The sequence below is a fragment of the Hyla sarda genome, chromosome 7 (assembly GCF_029499605.1).
Source record: "Hyla sarda isolate aHylSar1 chromosome 7, aHylSar1.hap1, whole genome shotgun sequence".
Classification (NCBI taxonomy): domain Eukaryota; kingdom Metazoa; phylum Chordata; class Amphibia; order Anura; family Hylidae; genus Hyla; species Hyla sarda.
This window is the reverse complement of record NC_079195.1, coordinates 109,394,026-109,421,194: the sequence shown is the minus strand read 5'-3', so window position 1 is coordinate 109,421,194 and position 27,169 is coordinate 109,394,026. Positions and strand designations below refer to the sequence as shown.

General features: G+C 47.1%; 1 protein-coding gene across 4 annotated transcripts in view; it reads left to right on the top strand.

Annotated features, from left to right (window-relative positions):
• Nucleotides 1-13,657: 13,657 nt before the first annotated feature.
• Nucleotides 13,658-27,169, top strand: part of LOC130282304 (uncharacterized) — a 274,576-nt gene continuing 261,064 nt past the window's right edge. Inside the window, exon 1 of one of the 4 annotated variants that reach the window (XM_056530397.1) lies at nucleotides 13,658-14,191. The gene's annotated coding sequence lies outside the window, so the exon portion shown is untranslated. The remainder of the gene's footprint in view (nucleotides 14,192-27,169) is intronic. The other 3 variants (XM_056530396.1, XM_056530403.1, XM_056530401.1) reach the window with 3 other exon arrangements.

Sequence of the window (27,169 nt, the reverse complement as noted above, 5' to 3'; positions counted from 1 at the left end):
CCCCCGTCCGTGTGACTGCACCCTAAAAACACTTCACTACACTAACACAAAATAAAATAAAAAGTAAAAAAGCACTACATATACACATACCCCTACACAGCCCCCCTCCCCAATAAAAATGAAAAACGTCCGGTACGCCACTGTTTCCAAAATGGAGCCTCCAGCTGTTGCAAAACAACAACTCCCAGTATTGCTGGACAGCCGTTGACTGTCCAAGAATGCTGGGAGTTTTGCAACAGCTGGAGGCACCCTGTTTGGGAATCACTGGCGTAGAATACCCCTATGTCCACCCCTATGCAAATCCCTAATTCAGGCCTCAAATGCGCATGGCGCTCTTACTTTGGAGCCCTGTCGTATTTCAAGGCAACATAATAGGGTCACATATGGGGTATCGCCGTACTCGGGAGAAATTGTGTTACAAATTTTGGGGGGCTTTTTCTCCTTTAACCCCTTATGAAAAGGTGAAGTTGGGGTCTACAACAGCATGTTAGTGTAAAAAAATAAATTTTTTACACTAACACGCTGGTGTTGCCCTATACTGTTCATTTTGACAAGAGGTAAAAGGGAAAAATGCCCCCCAAAATTTGTAATGCAATTTCTCCCGACTACGGAGATACCCCATAAGTGGGCGCAAAGTTCTCTGGGGGCGCACAACAAGGCTCAGAAGGGAGAGTGCACCATGTACATTTGAGGTGATTTGCACAGGGGTGGCTGATTGTTACAGCGGTTTTGACAAATGCAAAAAAAATAAAATAAAAAAAAAACACATGTGACCCCATTTCGGAAACTACACCCCTCACGGAATGTAATGATGGGTGCAGTGAGAATTTACACCCCACTGGTGTCTGACAGTTGTTTGGAACAGTGGGCTGTGCAAATTAAACATTTTGTACAGCCCACTGTTCCAAAGTTCTGACAGACACCAGTGGGGGGTAAATGCTCACTGTACCCCTTGTTACGTTCCTCAAGGGGTCTTGTTTCCAAAATGGTATGCCATGTGGGGGTTATTTTGCTGTCCTGGCACCATAGGGGCTTCCTAAATGCGACATGCCCCCCGAGCAAAATTTACTCTCCAAAAGCCAAATATGACTCCTTCTCTTCTGAGCATTGTAGTTCGCCCGTAGTGCACTTCAGGTCCACTTATGGGGTACCTTCATACTCAGAAGAGATGGGGTTACAAATTTTGGGGGGTATTTTCTGCTATTAACCCTTGCAAAAATGTGAAATTTTGGGGGGAAACACACATTTTAGTGAAAAAAAAAAAAAAATGTTTTTTTTATATATGCAAAAGTCGTGAAACACCTGTGGGGTATTAAGGTTCACTTTACCCCTTGTTACGTTCCCCAAGGGGTCTAGTTTCCAAAATGGTATGCCATGTGGGGATTTTTTGCTGTTCTGGTACCATAGGGGCTTCCTAAATGCAACATGCCCCCCAAAAACCATTTCAGAAAATCGTACTCTCCAAAATCCCCTTGTTGCTCCTTCGCTTCTGAGCCCTCTACTGCGCCCGCCGAACACTTTTCATGGACATATGAGGTATGTCCTTACTCGAGAGAAATTGGGCTACAAATATAAGTATACATTTTCTCTTTTTACCCCTTGTAAAAATTCAAAAATTGGGTCAACAAGAACATGCGAGTGTAAAAAATGAAGATGGTGAATTTTCTCCTTCACTTTGCTGCTATTCCTGTGAAACACCTAAAGGGTTAAAATGCTGTCTGAATGTCATTTTGAATACTTTGGGGGGTGCAGTTTTTATAATGGGGTCATTTGTGGGGTATTTCTAATATGAAGACCCTTCAAATCCACTTCAAACCTGAACTGGTCCCTGAAAAATAGTGAGTTTGAAAATTTTGTGGAAAATTGCTGCTGAACTTTGAAGCCCTCTGATGTCTTCCAAAAGTAAAAACTTGTCAATTTTATGATGCAAACATAAAGTAGACATATTGTATATGTGAATAATTTTATTTTTTTTGAATATCCATTTTCCTTACAAGCAGAGAGCTTCAAAGTTAGAAAAATGCTAAATTTTCTATTTTTTCAGCAAATTTTGAAATTTTTCACTAAGAAACAATGCAAGTATCCACAAAATTTTACCAATAACATAAAGTAGAATATGTCACGAAAAAACAATCTCGGAATCAGAATGATAGGTAAAAGCATCCCAGAGTTATTAATGCTTAAAGTGACAGTGGTCAGATGTTCAAAAAATGCTCCGGTCCTAAGGTGTAAAATGGCCTGGGGTTAAAGGGGTACTGCGGTGGAAAACTTTTTTTTTTTTTTAATCAACTGGTGCCAGAAAGTTAAACAGATTTGTAAATTACTTCTGTTAAAAAAAAATCTTAATTCTTCCAGTACTTATTAGCTGCTGAATACTACAGAGGAAATTCTTTTCTTTTTGGAACACACAGCTCTCTGCTGACATCATGACCACAGTGCCCTCTACTGACATCTCGGTACATTTTAGGAACTGTCCAGAGCAGCATATGTCAACAGAATAATGTGTTATACATTCATTGTCGAACTAGCCTGCCGGCAGCCCCGCCACAACTACAATGTTCTGCTAAATCTGCAAGGACTTGTGTTATCTTTAGAGATACTTTAAAGCAAAAATTCTGTACACTGTTGGGTGATAACACTTATAACATATTGTGTATGTGTGGATCTATGGCATTGTCCTTCTCCTTAGCATTGTATGGGATATCCAAACCATGTTTCCACTGCTCTGTAGTCTAATGGAGTGATCTGAAGCTTAGGAAAGATCAGTAATCTGCTCTTGTGCTTACTTAGTAATATCTATTACAAGCATTCAGTATTCCCATACTGTAGGCTTGATTTACCACATATGCTTATTTTCACGTCACCATAGCGCCTCTTACAGACTGAAGTAGTTCTGACAGAGAGGTAGTACCTTATGACCATGCTGTTCTAAATCTTACTGCACTCTTCTGAACTCCACATTCTACTACTGATGCCTAGTGATAGTCCATAGCTGTAAGACCAAGTTTACACCATGTTTGGCCATAAATTAAGGAGAACTACAGCCATAGAACACTTATCCCCTATTTGTGGGATAGGGGATAAATGTCTGAATGTGGGGGGGGGGTCCAACCGCTGGGAGCCCCCACAATCTCCTGTACAGGGCCCCGGCTCTGCCTCAGCTCTTCACATGCAGGAGGTGTTTCGGCCGCAGCATGACTCCATGGCTGACACGTCTCCTCCATGTATATCTATAGGAGTGGCGGACATGCAGCGTTCGTGCCTCCCCACCTCTCCCATAGAGCTGAATGGAGGGGGCATGTCTGTCGACCTCTTAGTGAGAGAGACTATAAAAGCACTAGCCTCGCAGAGCTGAGGCAGTGCCTGCTGGTTCCTGTACGGGAGATCGCTGCAGTACTCCTTTAATATGGAAGTCAGGACAGACATCACCTTTTGACAGTATTATTACTTTATTTTTTTATTTTTTTTGTACCTCTTGACAATGAATATGGCTGAAATTGTATTAAGGGTAACCAGAACTACTGTGCTCAAAACATTGTGAGATCATATTTAGTGTTTATGCAGATTAGGCTCCTTTCACACTATGGAAAGGACCCGTTATAAAATTGCGGGGTAAAATGGCCATTAGAAAAGCCCTAACTTACCTTAATAAATCCCATTATAGTCTATGGGATTGTTCTAATACACGTCTTAACCCGTTCTCGCCCGTCATTCATAACGCAAGTTATTTTGGGACGATCGCGGGTGATCGCGGGGTAAGGCTAGGTTTCCACTTGGTTTTTTTTCTGGCAGTTTTTGAGCCAAATTCAGAAGTGGATCCATAAGGGAGGAGAAGTGTAAGTCCTTCCTTTATATGTCCTATTCCTTTTGAATCCACTTCTGGCTTTGGCTCAAAAACTGCAGTTGCAGTTTTCCAAAAACTGGCAGAAAAAAAACCAAGTGGAAACCTAGCCTAAAATGGCCATTAGAAAAGCCCTAACTTACGTTAGTAAATCCCATTATAGTCTATGGGATTGTTCTAATACACGTTTTAACCCCTTTCTCGCCCGTCAATCATAACGCAAGTTATTTTGGGACGGGAGATAGTAGCGGGAGAAATAGTGCATGCACTATTTCTCCCACTACTATCTCCTGTACCAAAATAACATGCGTTATGAATGACGGGCGAGAACGGGTTAAAATGTGTATTAGAAAAATCTCATAGACTATAATGGGATTTACTAACGTAAGTTAGGGCTTTTCTAATGGCCATTTTACCCCGCAATCCCTTGCGATTTTATAACGGGTGTTCTATAACGGGTCCTTTTCATAGTCTGCACATACTACATTGGAGCCATTGCGTGAGATCTATGTGTACCTTGGTCGTGTGGCAGTGAAGGGATGGCCATGCAGAAACTTTAAAAAAGTGAACTTGTGAATTACTTAACTTTATTAATTGAATGATTTAGTATTCTGATTTTCTATAAAAATTGTATTTAGTTCTGGAAAACCCCTTTTAATTTTGTGAGAATGTAATACACTGTGCAGCAATACGAGCAAAGTGCTTAATCGCCTGTAAACACTATCATTTCCAGCTTGATGTCCCCAAGTATCTACTTCACAACACACTGCGCTTACGGTAAATTGCCATGGTCTAAAAGCATATTGCTTACAAGTGGGATATAGATCATTGCTTTCTCAGGTGGCAATTTCAAAGAAGTGGAAGCTCTTATGTATTGTGACTTATCCAAAAGTGTCATATTTGGATCCAGAAATAATTGACCCAGTGATTGACAGCTAGTAACTAGCTTTCTATAGGAGCGTGAAATGTGGCCAGCTACTGTGCTTTTCAGTCTGAAAAATACACTCGAATTGGGCATCTAGTACGTGTTGTTTTCTATAAGGAGAAACCATTTCTTGGGCAGCATAGCTTAGTGAAAAGGTACTGCTTCATTTAACTGGCTTTAAAAGGGTCTCAAATCTCCATTTATATTTTGTATAAGAAAAGCAATTTTGCCTTCTTTCAGTATGTGACCAGTCCAGTGTTGGGACAGACTGGTTGCTATGGATATCCTGTGTAGGCTGCCCTGAAAAATGGAAAAGTGTGGCCTCAAATATGAAATATCGTACTGGAAATAAAATTGCATTCTATATGATAGGGCTTCTCAAACTGACAAATACTACTGCAATGTGCCAAATACTGCCATGCAGCACTGATCTTACCCTTATCATTGCCAAGCAAATATGCAAAACACATATCACATTGCAGCAAAACTTACCTCTCCAGTAGTGCCAAATACAATAGTGTAGCACAAAGTAACCACCCAGCAGCATCAAATAACACATAAAAGCACATACCTCCCCAGCAGCACCAAATACTCTAGTGCAGCATTGAATACCTCCCCAGCATCAAATACCACAATGCAGCACTGGCAGAAGTACTGTACCCATTCCCAACCCTCCCCCAATGACAGCAGTATTGTATCCATTTCCACTCCTTCCTAGCTTACGGTACTTCTCACCCGTCCTTTCCCTCACTCCCCATTTTATACACCCATTCTTTCCCCAAAACAACCTTCTCAGACTGGAAGGCCTAGAGATAGAAAGCAAAGAAAGTCAGGAATGCCCTTACCTCCCTGGGTGTTGGATCTACAGACTTCTGGTCATGTGACCATGATATCATCACAGTTGATTTACTTATTCTAGCTATGAGACATGCACTAATATTTCAGGGTTGTCATAAGTGTTGCAGTTTCTGCCTTGGAGTCCCCTGGTAGCTTGGGAGTTCAATAAGTATTGGCCCAGAAAACAGCAGGATAGGAAGCCTACAGTTTCCTGCTCTGCTAAAGATTGCATCTGTATTTAATACAAAGGCTGTCCGGGCATGCTGGCATTTGTAGTTGGACAGCTGGAGGCACACTGAGGCAGGGTTCACACAGGAGAATTTCTGCATGAATTTATAGTCAATTAACTTTAATGGAATTCCTGCAGCAGAAATTCTGTAGTGTGAATGCAACGGCGGAATCCCATTGAAATGTATTGGCTATAAATTCATGCAGAATTCAGTGCAGAAATTCTGCCGTGTGAATGAAATGGGAAACTGCACTAGATATTAAAAAGCCAGTTCCCACACAGCCAAGATTTATGGAGAAATTAAAGGAATCTTATGAAGACCCAAAAAATTTTCATATCAATTTGTGACAAAAAGTTATACAGATTTGTAAATAGCTTCTTTAAAATGCAGCTGCTGTATGCTCTGGAAGAAGGTATGTATTTGTTCAAATCTGGCACCTTGCCTCCTGCTGTCACCTCTGTCTGTGTCAAAAACTGACGAGTGAGCAAGATGGTGAAACGTGTCAAGAAAACTAAACACAAATCTAGTGACCTGAATAGGAATCTATTCTGCTAGTAGTTTGGGTAATTGGACCTTTTTTCAGGGGACTTTCACTCTTATAAACTACTACAGAGACTTTTGGATTTAATTTAAAGTACTTTTTGGGTTTTTGTATGCCCTGACATCCTGGTATTTAAGGACCAAGGGTGTACCTGTACTCCCTTGGGAATTCCGGTGCCCGCCGCTTGCCGGACCGGGATGCCTGCTGAAATTATTCTGCAGTCACCCCATGCAAACCCCTGGGCAAGACCCCCCCCCCCCCCTCATATCAGTGGTTTATCCCAATCCGATGTGAATACGCTATCGTCTGGAAATGCTATCATCTGGAAACGGCAGTCTCAGACCCTGAGAGGTGATCCATTCGTTTTGGTAGATTCTCAGAAAGATGGTGTCTAGGTGATGAATGGCTTTAGTTTTAATGGTAAACTAGTCGGTGCCGAAACGGTGCCATATTAAAGGGTACCTGACAGATCCCACAAAAAAATAATAATATGTTACTCAGTACCTAATCCTGACCATGTACATGTAATTTTAATGCCTCTATCACCTATATTGATTATAAAAAAAAAATTCATTAGCTCACAGTGTTAGGGAAGGGGACATGTCTCTCCCTTGTGGTGGTGGGAGGTAATTGGTGTGTCTGCTCATACAGCCTTGTCCATGAGTCATCTCATGTCTATGACTCATGGACAAGCCTGATGCTGCTGCAGGACTGGTTAGTGTCCCAGTAGTATGGGGGCCCCTAGTGGTGGGATTTCAAGGATCCGTTTTCTTTATTAAATATTCAAATCTTTTTAAATAACCATATTACGAAAGGTCTTTAAGTTTAATCAGTAGCAACATATAAAAAGTGCTCATTTAACTTACTGGACCCACATGATCATGCTGCGGGGGGGGGGGGGGGGGGTCTGATAAGAGCCCCCAAGTCCCCGACACCTGCCCTTTACAATTTTAGATGCCATGATTGGCATTGATCGCAGCGTCTAAAGGGTTAAATGACAAACATTCGCTCATTCCTGTATCCACAGGATAGTGGATTAGTGTATGAATGCAGGGGTCCAACTGCTGGGGCTCTCCGGTACCTTCTGACCAGTGCTTGGTGTTCTAAAAATTTTTATTCAGAACACCAGCTTTTCTCGGGCATGGAGTGGCTGTGGTCAACATGTCCCCTCTATGCACTGTCTGTGGGGGAGACGAAGATGCACAAGCACTTTACTTGTGTATCTAAGTACAGTGCTTGTGTATCTCCAGCTCTCCCATAGACAGTGCATAGAGGGGGCATGTCCACCACTGTCACTCTAATCTTCAGAACACTGGGGTGCTGGGTAGGGGATTGCAGGGGCTCCAACCTGTAGATAGGGGATAACAACAAAAGTACTGGAGTTTCCCTTCAAGCTAATACTTTGTTGAAGTACCTATTGATTTTCTTAAAGCTCTCTGCGGACCATGGCTTTTGCTCTGAGATGCAACTAAGGAAATATCAGAAAGAAAAATCCTACTAGACCAGCTGAATTGATTATTCAGAGTCACTTCAAGTGATGGCAGATGTGTAATGGCTTCTATTTAATATGTCTTTGTATGTGATGAGTTAATTCTGAGGCAGAGTCCTGTCTCAGTCAGTGATTGGTCGTCGCAGCTGAGAGGACTTAATTTCGAAAGAAGAAACTGACGGGACTATTGGGGACCTGATGATGTCACTATGGGACCTGTGGGTAGGTAAGTATGTATTTTTTTATTTTTATGCTTAACCCAGCTAAATATAGATTTATTTATTTTTTGTTTGTGCTTGGGTAACTTGTACCCCACTGCTTGTATTCCAGTGCCTTCCGGGCCCCCGCTGCTTTTACCTGCTTTCAAGACAAGATGTCTTAGCAAAACCTGCCTGCTTAGCCAGGCACTGGCAGCATCTGCTTATAGGTGTAATAAATCTATCCGAGAGGCATTTCTTGCAAAGGTTGTGGCCATTTGAGGGTCATAATACGCCCTTTATTGACTTGCCTTTTCGGCAGTGCAGTGGGATGCACACAGTGCGACACAGCTATCTTTGGTCCCATTACCCCTGTTGTGGTCAAAATCGCTACGCCATAGGACCTGGTCTGGGCTCTGTATTAGGTTTTCACTACACTGCAACTTTCTGTACTGATACAATTTAATGTATTCCTTATGGGGTCTAATTTGGGAGGCTATTATGGGGTCTAATCTGGGTTGTATTATTCAGGTCTTTGTTTAAAGGGTCTGCTCTAGAGGACTGTACCATTGAAAAACTTGCAGGCTTTGAAGGTAATAAGTATGTTGCGTGTGGTTGCAGTTTCTTCTTTCATTTTTTAGAGGCCTTGTCTTTTTAAAAATAAAAGAAGCTGATTGGTTGTTACTGGCAACTAGCCAACTTTTCCGCTGCACAAGTTTTAATAAATCTCCCACAGAAACATGAACGTTAGACTAGGTTAAGACTGCATTTTAGCTCCTGTTAACCGTTTCTGTCGGCATCCCGCTGAAAACAGGTCGCCATTGTATGATGTAAGCGGGAGGAGTGGACCCCTTTGATTTCAAAGGCTCAACAGAGTCACCTGCCGATGTGCACACTTTTAAGTCCACTTAAAATATCACATGGCTCCCGAAGGAGACAGACACTAGGTGACTCCATTCGGCTATTGAAAACAATGGGGTCTGCTGCTCCCATTTCCAGTAAATGTCGGCATTCTGTTTTTGGCAGGATGCCAATGGATACAGTTAACAAGAGCTAAAACACAGTGACCTGGAGCGCCATTTTTTCATGCTCCAGGTATGAGAGTACCCCCTGTGGTGGTTGGTACTGGAGTAATAACTGGGAGGTTAGTGTTTGCCGTTTTATGGGCTAAAGACAAGCCCAGAACTTAGTATAGGACACCGTCTATCAGACAGCTTCACTACTAAGCCAGTGAAATGACTTAAAAGGGTACTCCACTGCCTCAGCATTCGGACGCCGAGTGTGGGCGGCGGGTATGTCACGAGCCCCGGCAGCCATATTCAGTGTTTGGAACAAAAAAAAAAATTCCGAACGCTGAGGCAGAGGAGTACCCCTTTAAGAAGTGAGTCCCCAGTAAGATTTTTTTCATTAAAATAAAAACACCCCCACACCCCTCAGTCACACCACGTTTTTTGTCTGTTACACTGTATCCAATACAGTCCGATCAATTTTGCTGTATACAAAAAATGTAGTCAACCGCGTTATTGTATACAGCGGAAAAAAACAGATCCGTTATGGTCATTTTTTAAAATATTATTTAGTCAATGGGAAAAGAATATGTATGGCTGCTGGGACCCCTCGTGATCTCAAGCCAGGGCTGGGGCATTTATAACTGGGAAGCAAGGGGCTTCCATGTTTGGGACATCAGGCTAAGCCCCCTCCACAGTACACAGCCATCGCGCCCCCCCCCCCCCCCCCCATAGACATGAATGGAGGGGGCTTGATAACGGAGCCCTTGCTCTGTGCATCGGATTACGGGGTGCCTTGTCAGAGATCCAAAGGATACGGGATAACATGTCTGATCGTGGGGGGGCGTCCCAGCTGCCGGAACCCCCATGATCAGACATGTTATCCCCTATCCTTTGGGGAGATATCAAAACCTGTGCAGAGGCAAAGTTGCCCATAGCAACCAATCAGCTTGCTTCTTTTATTTTTAGGGTATGTTCACACTGAAGAATTCCCGCGGGATTCCGCGAGTAGAATTCCGCGCTGTGAACATTATCATTAGTGTGAACGGGTCTTCTGCGAGACCCGTTCACACTGTGGAATTTCAGCGGCGGACAATTCTGTCTGAAATTGTTCTGTGCAAAGAAAGAACATGTTAATTCTCTGTGCGGAATTCCGCGAGTACTGCATAGCCAATGAGCAAATGGGCAACTTTGCCTCTGCACAGGTTTTGATAAATCTCCCCCAACGTGTCTAGGGGCGGAGTTCCCCTTTAAGACAGCAGAGCACGCTCAGGCTTCTTTCACACTGTAAAACGTTCCCGGTAACAGCTCCTCCTTCCCACTTTGTGGGGGCAGGGGCCGGACTGGGGATAAAAAGCAGCCCTGGAAATAATTTCCTACCAGCCCCACAGCATTGCGGCACTGTGGCAGCCGCCGGCAGGGCTGCCATCAGAAATTTTGGGGCCCCTTACACAGCTTAAGGCATGGGCCCCTCCACTTAACTCATCCCCCCGCCCCCCCCCCCCCCCCCCCCAAAGGGCTTGCCCGCTATTTTCCCAATTATCAATAAAAAAAAATGTAAACCACAGGACATGAAAAACAAGAGCCCTTTAGTTCAATGGAGAAAGATGGAGGAAATATTATCAGCATACATATTACCATCATACTGTTACTGACCAAATCCTGTATACTGTATATAGGTAGTGAAAGCCAGCAGCAGCCCCCTTTTGATAGTCATAGCCAGCAGCAGTGCCCCTTTTAGGTAGTGATAGCCAGCAGTGCCCCCTTTAGGTAGTGATAGCCAGCAGTGCCCCCTTTAGGTAGTGATAGCCAGCAGTGCCCCCTTTAGGTAGTGATAGCCAGCAGTGCCCCCTTTAGGTAGTGATAGCCAGCAGTGCCCCCTTTAGGTAGTGATAGCCAGCAGTGCCCCCTTTAGGTAGTGATAGCCAGCAGTTCCCCTTTAGGTAATGATAGCCAGCAGTGCCCCCTTTAGATAGTGATAGCCAGCAGTGCCCCCTTTAGGTAGTGATAGCCAGCAGTGCCCCCTTTAGGTAGTGATAGCCAGCAGTGCCCCCTTTAGGTAGTGATAGCCAGCAGTGCCCCCTTTAGGTAGTGATAGCCAGCAGTGCCCCCTTTAGGTAGTGATAGCCAGCAGTGCCCCCTTTAGGTAGTGATAGCCAGCAGTGCCCCCTTTAGGTAGTGATAGCCAGCAGTGCCCCCTTTAGGTAGTGATAGCCAGCAGTGCCCCCTTTAGGTAGTGATAGCCAGCAGTGCCCCCTTTAGGTAGTGATAGCCAGCAGTGCCCCCTTTAGGTAGTGATAGCCAGCAGTGCCCCCTTTAGGTAGTGATAGCCAGCAGTGCCCCCTTTAGGTAGTGATAGCCAGCAGTGCCCCCTTTAGGTAGTGATAGTCAGCAGCAGCCCCCTTTAGGTAGTGATAGCCAGCAGCGCCTCCTTTAGATAGTGATAGCCAGCAGCGCCCCCTTTAGGTAGTGATAGCCAGCAGCGCCCCCTTTAGGTAGTGATAGCCAGCAGCGCCCCCTTTAGGTAGTGATAGCCAGCAGCGCCCCCTTTAGGTAGTGATAGCCAGCAGTGCCCCCTTTAGGTAGTGATAGCCAGCAGTGCCCCCTTTAGGTAGTGATAGCCAGGAGTGCCCCCTTTAGGTAGTGATAGCCAGGAGTGCCCCCTTTAGGTAGCGATAGCCAGCAGTGCCCCCTTTAGATAGCGATAGCCAGCAGTGCCCCCTTTAGATAGCGATAGCCAGCAGTGCCCCCTTTAGGTTGTTATAATTACCCTCCTTAGGAAGGAATAGAAGAAAATAAAACATTTACCTGGCTCCCGCGCGGTCCATGGCCTCTTCTCTTCTGTCTTCTTCACCAGTCTGTGATCCGGCACATGATGATGACGTCATTCATGTGCTGGAGCGCAGAGGACGGAAGCCCGGGCCTCTTGTCGGCGCCTGCACAATGTGGGCGGCCCACAAGAGGGATTGACAGGGCGAGGAGCCTATGGCTTTTTGCTCTGTCAATCAGCCGAGCCCGAGCGCCGCATTGAACTATACAGACACGCTTATAGTTCAATGCGTCCTGGACTGGCCATGGAAGCAGGAGACTGCTGTGTATACAGCGATCCCCTGCTTCTGTGCTGCGGCATCTGCAGGGGGGGGTGCAGCGGGGGCCCGGGCCCCTTACTGGAGTACTGGCTGTACCCCCCTAACGGTGGCCCTGGCTGCATACAAGGACCTGATACTAGTATCAGGCCCTTGTATGCAAGTGCTCCAATCTATAAGAACGGGTCAGGTCGGGGACTGAGCACAGGCCGGCCCCAGGGTGAGCGGCCTACTGGGAATTTTCCCGGTATCCCGGAGGGCCAGTCCGGCCCTGTGTGGGGGACATTTATTAATGCATGTACACTGTTGTTTTTGGTGTTTACTAGATGCCAAATTATGCGCAGTTGCCGTTGTTGCAGCTTTTTTGTGAGTTCTTTTTGATAGAGTATTTTTCTAACCAGTGTATTGTTTGGGGCACTGTGGAGCACTTTATGCCATGTGCATGAAGTTAACATGTGTGGCAAATAGTTTTTTGTGTACAACTTTTGTGGAAAGGCTGCTTTTTTCCCCCACAAACTACACCTTCTGATAGTACATGTACAAATGTGTCAGATGCCAGAGCACGAAACTTAAAGGTGTACTCCGGCCCTACACATCTTCTCCCCTATCCAAAGGGACCCGCGCAATCTCGGCTATAGCACCCCAGACATCTGATGCACAAAGCGAACTTTGCTCTATGTCGGATGACTGGCGATGCGGGGCAGAGGTTCGTGACGTCATGTCCATGCCCTGCTCATGACGTCACTAGCACGCCCCCTCAATTCTAGTTTATGGGAGGGGGCATGGTAGCCGTCACACCCCCTCCCTTAGCCTCCTGTTGAACCCGACGCTCTAAACTAATGGAGGGTGCAGCAGGGAAATCGCAGGGGCCCCAGCACCAGGCCCCCGGCGATCAGACATCTTATTCCCTATCCTTTGGATAGGCCATAAGATGTCTAGGGGCAGAGTACCCCATTAAACATAGCTCTGCTGCTCCTCAGTTTCTATAATTGCACAAAATGGCCCTCATTTACTATTCTAAACCCGACTTCTTTTGTCGTTTTTTTTTTTTACGCATCTTTGTCTGCGAGTTGGAAACCAAAACCTACAAAACACACGTGCGACAAACAGGATGCGACATAATAATAAATACCAGGGGGAAAAAGCAGTCGGGTAAGAAAGCAAGATAGATTTACAACCCGATTTTCTAAGTAAATGAGGGCCAGTGTGTCAAGTTCTGTGCACAATTTTGGTAAATTATGAGCAGCTGCACAAAAAATATACCAAGCAAACTGGGGTAAAATCTATACTACCAACATTGATAAATGTCCCTCAATAATGGGGGAGATTTATCAAAACCTGTCTAGAGGAAAAGTTTCTGAGTTGCCCATAGCAACCAATCAGCTCGCTTCTTTCATTTTTAACCAGGCCTCTGAAAAATGAAAGAAGCGATCTGATTGGTTGCTATGGGCAACTCAGAAACTTTTCCTCTGGACAGGTTTTGATAAATCTCCCCCAATGTCTTTTCAGCAGCGTCCGCCTGTCTGTGCCTACCAGCGCTCTAAAGTTTTCTGTGACACTGAAGGTCAGCTGGGCGCAGCACAACAAATAGGAGAGAGGGGGTGTGACGCACTTCAGCGAATCAGCAACCGGCTTTACGTCACTTCACTGACATGGTAGATCTCACAGTGTTCTATGATCTGGCTAAAAACTTTAGAACACCGGCCTAAACCCCGCCCGTGTGCACAGCAGGAATAGGACAAGCCCAGAGACTTGCACACATTAGCGAATGTCGCTGACGTGCACAGCAGCGCCGCTGACTGGTCAGAACTGACACTTCTCCTGTGCTCTGATTGGCCACTCCTGTGACATCACAGAGAACTCATTGGCTGCCGCCGCTTGTCAACAAGCTCACCTGGACTGTGCGGGCAGCAGCTGATCGGGAGGGATCTTGTGTGTGGACGGGGAATATGCGCCCTGTGGCGGTGTCTGTGTGACTCGGTGCCAGCCTGCTCGCTCCTGGACGGGCTGACCTCAGCGCTGGAAACCCTTTTATCAGGTCAGTGTGGATGGTGCACTGCAGAAGTAGTGCGACCTGTAACCTCCGCTCTAGCAGGACTACAAGTCCCAGCATGGACCACCGCTTGTGTTTACCTTGTATTTGTGCCGTCACATAAAACTAGTCCATGTATGTAGGTGTGCTCTAGTTACCGCACAGGGGTACAAGTGTTGTTGCTATAGCATCGGTGGATGTCACAGAATGAAGTGCACCCTGTAAGGATAAGGTCACGTGATGGGTGCTGCACCCTGTTAATGAACCACAAATGTGTCTGTAATATAGTGCAAGCCTAGCAAATGGACCCCGGGGTGAGCGCAGACACCCATACACTATTGGTGCCCATCCTAATAACTGGACCACATGGCGTGCAGAGGCTAACACATAGAGCCTTCAGTGTGTATAGATATCCAGACACTGTCTACCCACCCTAACCCATGGACCCCAGGGTGTGCACTGACATCCAGACTCCATGTGTGCCCACCCTAACCCATGGACCCCAGGGTGTGCACTGACATCCAGACTCCATGTGTGCCCACCCTAACTCATGGACCCCAGGGTGTGCACTGACATCCAGACTCCATGTGTGCCCACCCTAACCCATGGACCCCAGGGTGTGCACTGACATCCAGACTCCATGTGTGCCCACCCTAACCCATGGACCCCAGGGTGTGCACTGACATCCAGACACTGTCTACCCACCCTAACCCATGGACCCCAGGGTGTGCACTGACATCCAGACACTGTCTACCCACCCTAACCCATGGACCCCAGGGTGTGCACTGACATCCAGACTCCATGTGTGCCCACCCTAACCCATGGACCCCAGGGTGTGCACTGACATCCAGACTCCATGTGTGCCCACCCTAACTCATGGACCCCAGGGTGTGCACTGACATCCAGACTCCATGTGTGCCCACCCTAACCCATGGACCCCAGGGTGTGCACTGACATCCAGACTCCATGTGTGCCCACCCTAACCCATGGACCCCAGGGTGTGCACTGACATCCAGACACTGTCTACCCACCCTAACCCATGGACCCCAGGGTGTGCACTGACATCCAGACACTGTCTACCCACCCTAACCCATGGACCCCAGGGTGTGCACTGACATCCAGACTCCATGTGTGCCCACCCTAACCCATGGACCCCAGGGTGTGCACTGACATCCAGACACTGTCTACCCACCCTAACCCATGGACCCCAGGGTGTGCACTGACATCCAGACTCCATGTGTGCCCACCCTAACCCATGGACCCCAGGGTGTGCACTGACATCCAGACTCCATGTGTGCCCACCCTAACCCATGGACCCCAGGGTGTGCACTGACATCCAGACACTGTCTACCCACCCTAACCCATGGACCCCAGGGTGTGCACTGACATCCAGACACTGTCTACCCACCCTAACCCATGGACCCCAGGGTGTGCACTGACATCCAGACTCCATGTGTGCCCACCCTAACCCATGGACCCCAGGGTGTGCACTGACATCCAGACTCCATGTGTGCCCACCCTAACCCATGGACCCCAGGGTGTGCACTGACATCCAGACTCCATGTGTGCCCACCCTAACCCATGCACCCCAGGGTGTGCACAGACATCCAGACTCCATGTGTGCCCACCCTAACCCATGGACCCCAGGGTGTGCACTGACATCCAGACACTGTCTACCCACCCTAACCCATGGACCCCAGGGTGTGCACTGACATCCAGACTTCATGTGTGCCCACCCTAACCCATGCACCCCAGGGTGTGCACAGACATCCAGACTCCATGTGTGCCCACCCTAACCCATGGACCCCAGGGTGTGCACTGACATCCAGACACTGTCTACCCACCCTAACCCATGGACCCCAGGGTGTGCACTGACATCCAGACTCCATGTGTGCCCACCCTAACCCATGGACCCCAGGGTGTGCACTGACATCCAGACTCCATGTGTGCCCACCCTAACCCATGCACCCCAGGGTGTGCACAGACATCCAGACTCCATGTGTGCCCACCCTAACCCATGGACCCCAGGGTGTGCACTGACATCCAGACACTGTCTACCCACCCTAACCCATGGACCCCAGGGTGTGCACTGACATCCAGACTCCATGTGTGCCCACCCTAACCCATGGACCCCAGGGTGTGCACTGACATCCAGACACTGTCTACCCACCCTAACCCATGGACCCCAGGGTGTGCACTGACATCCAGACTCCATGTGTGCCCACCCTAACCCATGGACCCCAGGGTGTGCACTGACATCCAGACACTGTCTACCCACCCTAACCCATGGACCCCAGGGTGTGCACTGACATCCAGACACTGTCTGCCCACCCTAACCCATGGACCCCAGGGTGTGCACTGACATCCAGACTCCATGTGTGCCCACCCTAACCCATGGACCCCAGGGTGTGCACTGACATCCAGACTCCATGTGTGCCCACCCCAACCCATGGACCCCAGGGTGTGCACTGACATCCAGACTCCATGTGTGCCCACCCTAACCCATGGACCCCAGGGTGTGCCCTGACATCCAGACTCCATGTGTGCCCACCCTAACCCATGGACCCCAGGGTGTGCACTGACATCCAGACTCCATGTGTGCCCACCCTAACCCATGGACCCCAGGGTGTGCACTGACATCCAGACTCCATGTGTGCCCACCCTAACCCATGCACCCCAGGGTGTGCACTGACATCCAGACTCCATGTGTGCCCACCCTAACCCATGGACCCCAGGGTGTGCACTGACATCCAGACTCCATGTGTGCCCACCCTAACCCATGGACCCCAGGGTGTGCACTGACATCCAGACTCCATGTGTGCCCACCCTAACCCATGGACCCCAGGGTGTGCACTGACATCCAGACTCCATGTGTGCCCACCCTAACCCATGGACCCCAGGGTGTGCACTGACATCCAGACTACATGTGTGCCCACCCTAACCCATGCACCCCAGGGTGTGCACTGACATCCAGACTCCATGTGTGCCCACCCTAACCCATGCACCCCAGGGTGTGCACTGACATCCAGACACTGTCTACCCACCCTAACCCATGGACCCCAGGGTGTGCACTGACATCCAGACACTGTCTACCCACCCTAACCCATGGACCCCAGGGTGTGCACTGACATCCAGACTCCATGTGTGCCCACCCTAACCCATGGACCCCAGGGTGTGCACTGACATCCAGACTCCATGTGTGCCCACCCTAACACATGCACCCCAGGGTGTGCACTGACATCCAGACTCCATGTGTGCCCACCCTAACCCATGGACCCCAGTGTGTGCACTGACATCCAGACTCCATGTGTGCCCACCCTAACCCATGGACCCCAGGGTGTGCACTGACATCCAGACTCCATGTGTGCCCACCCTAACCCATGGACCCCAGGGTGTGCACTGACATCCAGACTCCATGTGTGCCCACCCTAACCCATGCACCCCAGGGTGTGCACTGACATCCAGACTCCATGTGTGCCCACCCTAACCCATGGACCCCAGGGTGTGCACTGACATCCAGACACTGTCTACCCACCCTAACCCATGGACCCCAGGGTGTGCACTGACATCCAGACACTGTCTACCCACCCTAACCCATGGACCCCAGGGTGTGCACTGACACCTTTTTAAAGGGGTTGTCATGTAAATAAAACAGGTGTGGTAGCTTCACCACACGAAGAGACACTTAACTCCTTTGCACTTTACTTCCCTATTTATGTATACCCTGAAATACATTATGGACAGAGGTGGTCTGTGGGCCCCCCATAGTCCCCCCAGAGTCCCTTGTTTTGACTTTGCGCAGTAAATATGTTAGTATCTTTGTTGTGCCTCCTATGTAGGTCCATGTGTACATATAGAATGGGGCACTCCTTATTTCTGATCCATTCTCCATTTAGAAAGACACGAACATAGATACAGTAGGTCATAGCCCTATGAGATCTCTCCATGTTGATGGGTGGACAGGTGGAAGCTGCAATAATAATAAATAATAATAATACTGCAGATACGTGTTGTGTTAGTGTGCTGCTACCTCGCTGCTCTCTAAGATGTCACATGATTCCCTGTGGTTACAATATTCGTTTCACTATCTTCTACCTACCTCTACAGTCTGGCTGCACACGACAACTGACATACCTAATGGGAGGGAAGTGAAGATTGGCATGTGCCGCACCATTAAGCAATGTATATATATATATATATATATATATATATATATATATATATATATATATAGATAGATGACTATGGATGTAGCAGAGCTGAGGCCATGTGATACGTCCTGGTACAGTCACACTTTCTGTATTTAGTCAGACCAGCTATTGTAACAAATGGGATTCTGTAAATCCCTTGTAGACAATGCAGGGCATGCAGTGATACTGTGGGTAGTGCCAGTATAGTATAGTATATATAGTATAGTATACACTGCTTTATAGAAGGATTAGGAAGCTTGTGTTATGTATCAACTATGCCAGACACTTGCGTAGTATGGCATCAGTTATATCAGTCCTTGGGGTAGCTTGGAATATGTTATGCCAGTACCTAGGGTAGCATGGTATCAGTTAAAGGGATACTCCACTGCCCCAGCGTCCAGAACATTTTGTTCCGAACACTGGGTGCGGGCTTCAGGGGCCGTGACGTAATGGCCATGCCCCTCGTGATGTCACTCAACGCCCCCTCAGTGCAAGTCTATGGGAGGGGGCGTGGCAGTCGCCACGCCCCCTCTCATAGACTTGCACTGAGGGGGCGTTGTGTGACATCACGAGTGGCGTGGCCGTGACGTCACGACCCCGCAGCCCACACCCAGCGTTCAGAACAAAACGTTCTGGACCCAGGGGCAGTGGAGTATCCCTTTAAAGGGGAACTCCGGTGGAAAAAAAATAAAGGTTTTCAAATCAACTGGTGCAAGAAAGTTAAACAGATTTGTAAATCACTTCTGTTTAGAAATCTTAACCCTTCCAGTACTTATCAGCTGCTGTATACTACAGATATACTACAGAGAAATGTGTGAAGTTCTTGCCAGCCTGACCACAGTGCTCTCTGCTGACGCCTCTGTCCGTGTCAGGAACTGTCCAGAGCAGGAGAGGTTTTCTATGGGAATATTATTCTACTCTGGACAGTTCCTGAGACGGACAGAGGTGTCAGCAGAGAGCATTGTTCTCAGACAGAAAAAAAAAAAATCACAAATTTCTCTGTTTTAGGCTGCGTTCACACGGCCGTCTAGACCAGTCAAAAATAAAAACAAACTTTAAAAAAAAAACTGACAATAACGGATGCAAACAAATGACATTAAAGGCTCATCCTTTTTCCATATACTTCAGTGTTTAATTTACTGCATCTGTTTTTTCTTTCTTTTATTTGATAGAAGAAAAAAAAATACTGCATGTGCCGTTTTTTCTGCAGTCAAAAAAACTGAAATGAGCTCAGACGGGTACAAACGAAAGTTAACTGATTGTAAAAAAAAAATCCCATTCATTAATTTTTTTTAAAACTGTTTTAATCCGTTTACAGTCTGCAAAACGGAACCAAAACGGAGATTAAAAACAGGGACAGATGGTCGTGTGAACGCACCCTTATACAGCAGCTAATATGTACTGAATGCTTAAAAAGGGATAGAAAACACGGGGCGCTCCCTGATGAGGGGTATCTGCTTGTGTGTGCCCTTCACCACACCATAGTCAGATACCCACCTTGTATAACTGTAGGTTGATGCAGCGATCGGCGCGAATTAGTTGGTTGAGATTGTTGGCTGCACTCCTACCGGTATCAGACCCTAGTGCTGGGAACCGATAGTAATGGGGGACAGATAAAGCAGAAAAAAACGGTTGACGGAGGCGCTGCACAACTGTGATCATGAAGAGAGGACTCGAGCAGCACAGGACAATAAGACTTTTATAGGTACAACGCGTTTTGGCCTGTACTCATGCCTTCTTCAGGTCCACTTACAGTGCCCAAGTAATTGCTGGGTTTGGTACTGTAGAGCTGGTTTAGGGGTCCTGTGTTCCTCTGTGCTGCCGCCGGTCTGTCAGCGCGTTTTTTTTCCTGCTTTATCTGTCCTCCAATATGTACTGAAAGGATCAAGTTTTTTAAATAGAATTAATTTACAAATCTGTTAAACTTACAGCCACCAGTTAATTTAAAGGAAAACTGTCAGCTTTCTCCCCCCGCATTAACCAGTGGTACTGGCTGGTAGTGCGGGGGACGCTGATCAGTTTGATGCTTACCGTGCCTGGATCCGCCGCGCCGTTCGGCCATAATCTTCTATTTTTTTGGATATGCTAATGAGGTGCTAACTGGCACCGGCCGGGCTAACTGGCACTCTGACGTCAGTGCTGCTGGCCACAGCGCCACCCAGCTCATCGATATTCCTCCTCTCCCTCTTCTCCCCGATCTGTAATGAAGAGAAAGAGGAGGAATATTGATGAGCTGGGTGGCGCTGCGGCTGGCGGCACTGACATCAGAGTGCCAGTTAGTACCTCATTAGCATATCCCGAAAATAGAATATTAGGGCCGAACGGCGCAGCGGATCCGTGCACGGTAAGCCTCAAACTGATCAGCGGCCCGCGCACTACCAACCAGTACAGCTGGTTAGTGCGGGGGGGGGGGGGGGGGAACTGACAGTTTTCCTTTAAAAACCTTTGTTCCCCACTTGTTTCCACCGGAGTTCCCCTTTTAAGCCAGTCATTGCTTTAGTATGGTATCAGTTGTGTTAGAAACTAGTGTAATCTGGCATTATTGGTGCAGTAGGATCTAGGGATCGACTGATTATCGGTTTGGCCGATATTATCAGACGATATTCACAATTTTGGACGTTATCGGTATCGGCAATTGCCTTGCCGATAATGCATCGCACCGCCACCCCCCCCACCACAACGCACTGCCCCCCCCCACCGCACCGTGCATATAATATAGATAATACCATTACATGTATATTTGTAAAAAATATGTATATTTTTTGGGGGAAAATTGCTGTCCCTGCAGCTATTACCTGTGTGTCTTTGTGAGGAGACCAAATATAGGAAGTGAGGGCAGGATAAGCAGGGCTCTGCGGGTTCCTGGCTTGTCAACCAGCCTGCTGTGTGAGCCGGGGGCGTGTCACAGAGCCTCAGTGGGCAGAGCCCCGCCTTCCTGTATTTGGTCTCCTCACAGAGACACACACTAAACGTTTTTGCTAATGACAGGTATACTTTACTATTGTATTCTGTATTCTTCTTCACATGAAAACTTGCCCCTTCCAGTTCTGTCCCCCATAGACATCTGTAATAATTTTTGGTAATACATTAGATGCAGAAAACAAATACATGTGACCATCTGTATCTACAGTACTTAATAGCAGTAGATGGTTCTTGTTTTGTGTGTTCCCTAATAACAGGAACTATGTATCAGTGCACTCTTTGCATTCAGGTTACGCGACCTTAGCAGAGAATCCTGTCCCTTCCTTTACGTGCTCCCCCTATGGTTTAGTTACATAACATGATCTTTTTCCTTGGAGAGGAGCCAGAATCAATATGGTTATCACTTGGGAGAAATATTTCCTGTTAGAACTGGAATCAATTATCATTTGTGATATCTGCGGAAGAATTATTATTCGTCATCCGAGCTAGAAATATGCTTTGTAGGACTGAACTGGAGATAAAGTGGTGAACATTGGGGCAGACTATTTCCTGGACTTCCTCTCAGCAGTGACGTTGCTAGGGTTGGTGTCACCCCATAACGACCCCCCCCCCCCCCACATACTGCACCCTCTGAATATAATACTACCAGACACTGCACCCCCCCTGAATAGAACACTGCCACACACTGCACCCTCTGAATATAATACTGCCACACACTGCACCCTCTGAATATAATACTGCCACACACTGCACCCTCTGAATATAATACTGCCACACACTGCACCCTCTGAATATAATACTGCCACACACTGCACCCTCTGAATATAATGCTGCCACACACTGCACCCTCTGAATATAATACTGCCACACACTGCACCCTCTGAATATAATACTGCCACACACTGCACCCCCCTCCTGTATATAATTCTGCCACACACTGCACCCTCTGAATATAATGCTGCCACACACTGCACCCTCTGAATATAATGCTGCCACACACTGCACCCTCTGAATATAATACTGCCACACACTGCACCCCCCTCCTGTATATAATTCTGCCACACACTGCACCCTCTGAATATAATTCTGCCACACTCTGCACCCCCCTCCTGTATATAATTCTGCCACACACTGCACCCCCCTCCTGTATATAATTCTGCCACATACTGCACCCTCTGAATATAATACTGCCACACACTGCACCCCCCCTCCGAATATAATTCTGCCACATACTGCACCCTCTGAATATAATACTACCACACACTGCAAACTCTGAATATAAGACTGTCAGACACTGTTCCCTCTGAATATAATACTACCAGACATTGTACCCTCTGAATATACATGGTGGGCCATTTATATGGATACACCTTAATAAAATGGGAATGGTTGGTGATATTAACTTCCTGTTTGTGGCACATTAGTATATGTGAGGGGGGAAACTTTTCAAGATGGGTGGTGACCATGGCGGCCGTTTAGAAGTCGGATATTTTGAATCCAACTTTAGTTTTTTCAATAGGAAGAGGGTCATGTGACACATCAAACTTATAGAGAATTTCACAAGAAAAACAATGATGTGTTTGGTTTAAACGTAACTTTTTTCTGTCATGAGTTATTTACAAGTTTCTGACCACTTATAAAATGTGTTCAATGTGCTGCCCATTGTGTTGGATTGTCAATGCAACCCTCTTCTCCCACTCTTCACACACTGATAGCAACACCGCAGGAGAAATGCTAACACAGGCTTCCAGCATCCGTATACACTGCTATATACTACTATATACACCGCAGGAGAAATGCTAGCACAGGCTTCCAGTATCCATATACACTGCTATATACTACTATATACACCGCAGGAGAAATGCTAGCACCGGCTTCCAGTATCCATATACACTGCTATATACTACTATATACACTGCAGGAGAAATGCTAGCACAGGCTTCCAGCATCCATATACACTGCTATATACTACTATATACACCGCAGGAGAAATGCTAGCACAGGCTTCCAGTATCCATATACACTGCTATATACTACTATATACACCGCAGGAGAAATGCTAGCACCGGCTTCCAGTATCCATATACACTGCTATATACTACTATATACACTGCAGGAGAAATGCTAGCACAGGCTTCCAGTATCCATATACACTGCTGTATACTACTATATACACCGCAGGAGAAATGCTAGCACAGGCTTCCAGCATCCATATACACTGCTATATACTACTATATACACTGCAGGAGAAATGCTAGCACAGGCTTCCAGCATCCATATACACTGCTATATACTACTATATACACTGCAGGAGAAATGCTAGCACAGGCTTCCAGTATCCATATACACTGCTGTATACTACTATATACACCGCAGGAGAAATGCTAGCACAGGCTTCCAGCATCCATATACACTGCTATATACTACTATATACACCGCAGGAGAAATGCTAGCACAGGCTTCCAGCATCCATATACACTGCTATATACTACTATATACACTGCAGGAGAAATGCCAGCACAGGCTTCCAGTATCCATATACACTGCTATATACTACTATATACACCGGAGGAGAAATGCTAGCACAGGCTTCCAGTATCCGTATACACTGCTATATACTACTATATACATCGCAGGAGAAATGCTAGCACCGGCTTCCAGTATCCATATACACTGCTATATACTACTATATACACCGCAGGAGAAATGCTAGCACAGGCTTCCAGCATCCATATACACTGCTATATACTACTATATACACCGCAGGAGAAATGCTAGCACAGGCTTCCAGCATCCATATACACTGCTATATACTACTATATACACTGCAGGAGAAATGCCAGCACAGGCTTCCAGTATCCGTAGTTTCAGGTGTTGCACATCTCGTATCTTCACAGCATAGACAATTGCCTTCAGATGACCCCAAAGATAAAAGTCTAAGGGGGTCAGATCGGGATCTGATCTCTCTATCTCTCTCTATCTCTCTATCTCTATCTCCCCTGAAACTGGTCGTATGCAACCCATTCACTTGCATGGGGTCTGTCGGTGATGCGGTAATCTTACAGGAGTTTAGCGCAGCAGAGCTGCAGTAATCCATCACAGCCACTACACAATGGATGGCGCTGTCTGCTTCTTGTTTCCATTCATTAGGCATTTTTGGCCTCCATTGCTCTGTCAAACAGCTGATCTGTAGGGTGGCAGGTATCCCGAGATCTGGTCATCAAAAAAAAAAAACACACAGTGTATTACAATGCTTATTTTTACACCTAGTCCATCTTGTCTTTATTTCATAGGCTGTGGCATGCTGTATATTATTCACTGCACTTACTATAATGCACTGGTCTCCAACCTGTGGACCTCCAGATGTTGCAAAACTACAACTCCCAGTATGCCTGGACAGCCGTTGGCTGTCCAGGCATGCTGGGAGTTGTAGTTTTGCAACATCTGGAGGTCCACAGGTTGGAGACAACTGCTGTAAAATATATTATGTGCAAATATCTTGGTCTGCAGTTCCATATCCTCGGCTTTTGTTTCCCCTTTCTGACAACGATTATAGAAGAATATAGATGTAGAAGATCTGCTTGAATTTTCTTTATAGTTACAGTATATAACATGCAGGAAAATGATAGGGACTAAAAGGGGATGTGGTTCAGTACCGGACACAACTGTTCATATGGAAAAGCTGCCGTGCCCATTTGGGGATACCTTTCGTCATTGCGCTGATGGGTGGGGGGGTCCTGAAGGTGAAAAATCATATGTAATATTGGATGACTTAAACAAAAAAAACTCTGTACCACTGTTACAGCTAGTGCCTATGAAAATAGACTCAGGCCACCACCAAGCCTGATTTCAATAACTTACCATTGCCCTTCTACATGCAGGTCCTTGCAGCTGAAGTTGAAGAATTAGTGTTGTTTGTACGTTAGGCCTCTGCTCATGCGCTGATTACAATGGCGTATGAGCAGAGGTCATTGTAGTGGCGCATGGAAAGTTCCTCTGCTCATACAGTAAATAGTTAATAGTATTAACTGTGTGAGCAGGAAGCAGAACCTGGGTGAACTACAGCAGTACAGAGTACACAGCGACACAGCGCAGGTCCTGTCAGTGTGCTGCGGGGTTACACCGTGTGCAGTCTGTGCTGCTCCTTACTTGCCTGGGCATCACTATGAACTTTCCCCTCCCTGACCTGTAGTGTCTGTATAGTGCTGGCTCCTCCCCCTGATGCCCCGGCCTGCAATCGTAAAGTGAGCCTGACCTGTCGTCTTGTATCCCCTTTGGCCGTATGGAGATTGCAGCAAACAGAGAAGTGACTGTAATGAATGCAGCAGTCATCTTCGCTGACAGATTGTATATGGTATTTTAGAGGGGTGAGGAGAGGGCATTTAAATTTATAAAGGATGGGGGGGGGGCGAGTTGTGATGCAGCATCCGCCAACTCCTGGACAGTCTGTGGTGCAATGTGGCGTTGGTGGATGGAGCAAGACATGATGTCCCAGATGTGCTCAATCGGATTCAGGTCTGGGGAACGGGCAGGCCAGTCCATAGCATCAATGCCTTCCACTTGCAGGAACTTCTGACACACTCCAGCCACATGAGGTCTAGCATTGTCTTGCATTTGGAGCAACCCAGGGCCAACCGCGCCAGCATATGGTCCCACAAGGGGTCTGAGGATCTCATCTCGGTGCCTAATAGCAGTCAGGCTACCTCTGGCAAGCACAGGGAGGGCTGTGCGACCCCCCCCCCCCCCCCCAAAGAAATGCCACCCCGCACCATTACTGACTCACCGCCAAACCAGTCATGCTGGAGGATGTTGCAGGCAGCAGAATGTTCTCCACCGTGTCTCCAGACTCTGTCAAGTCTGTTCCATGTGCTCAGTGTGAACCTGCTTTAATCTGTGAAGAGCACAGGGCACCAGTGGCGTATTTGCCAGTCTTGGTTTCTCTGGCAAATGCCAAATGTCCTGCACGGTGTTGAGCACAACCCCCCCCCCCCCCCCCCCCCCCCCCGTGGACGTCGGGCCCTCATACCACCCTCATGGAGTCTGTTTCTGACCGTTTGAGTGGACACATGCACATTTGTGGCCTGCTGGAGGTGATTTTGCAGGGCTCTGGCAGTACTCCTCCTTGCACAAAGGCGGAGGTAGCGGTTTTTCTGCTGGGTTGTTGCCCTCCTACCGCCTCCTCCACGTCTTTTGATGTACTGGCCTGTCTCCTGGTAGCGCCTCCATGCTCTGGACACTACGCTGACAGACACAGCAAACCTTCTTGCCACAGCTCGCATTGATGAGCCATCCTGGATGAGCTGCACTACCTGAGCCACTTGTGTGGGTTGTAGACTCCGTCTCATGCTACCACTAGAGTGAAAGTGCCGTCCGCATTAAAAAGTGACCAAAACATCAGCCAGGAAGCATAGGAACAGAGAAGTGGTCTGTGGTCACCACCTGCAGAACCACTTCTTTATTGGGGGTGTCTTGCTAATTGCCTATAATTTCCACCTGTTGTCTGTTCCATTTGCACAACAGCATGTGAAATTGATTGTCAATCAGTGTTGCTTCCTGAGTGGACAGTGTGATTTCACAGAAGTGTGATTGACTTGGAGTTACATTGTGTTGTTTAAGTGTTCCCTTTATTTTTTTGAGCAGTGTATATCCCCTCTTACCCCCCCCCCCAACTTTATAATGTTTTACCTCACCCCCCCATCCTTTATATTGTATCCCCTCCTCACCTCCATCCTTTATAGTATATCCCCACTTACCTCCCCCCCCCCCCAAAACTTTAAAATGTATCACTTCTTCACCCCTATCCTTTATAATGTATCCCTCCCCCCCCCCCCTTTAGATTGTATAAAGATTTTTTTGGCAGAGCACACCACGT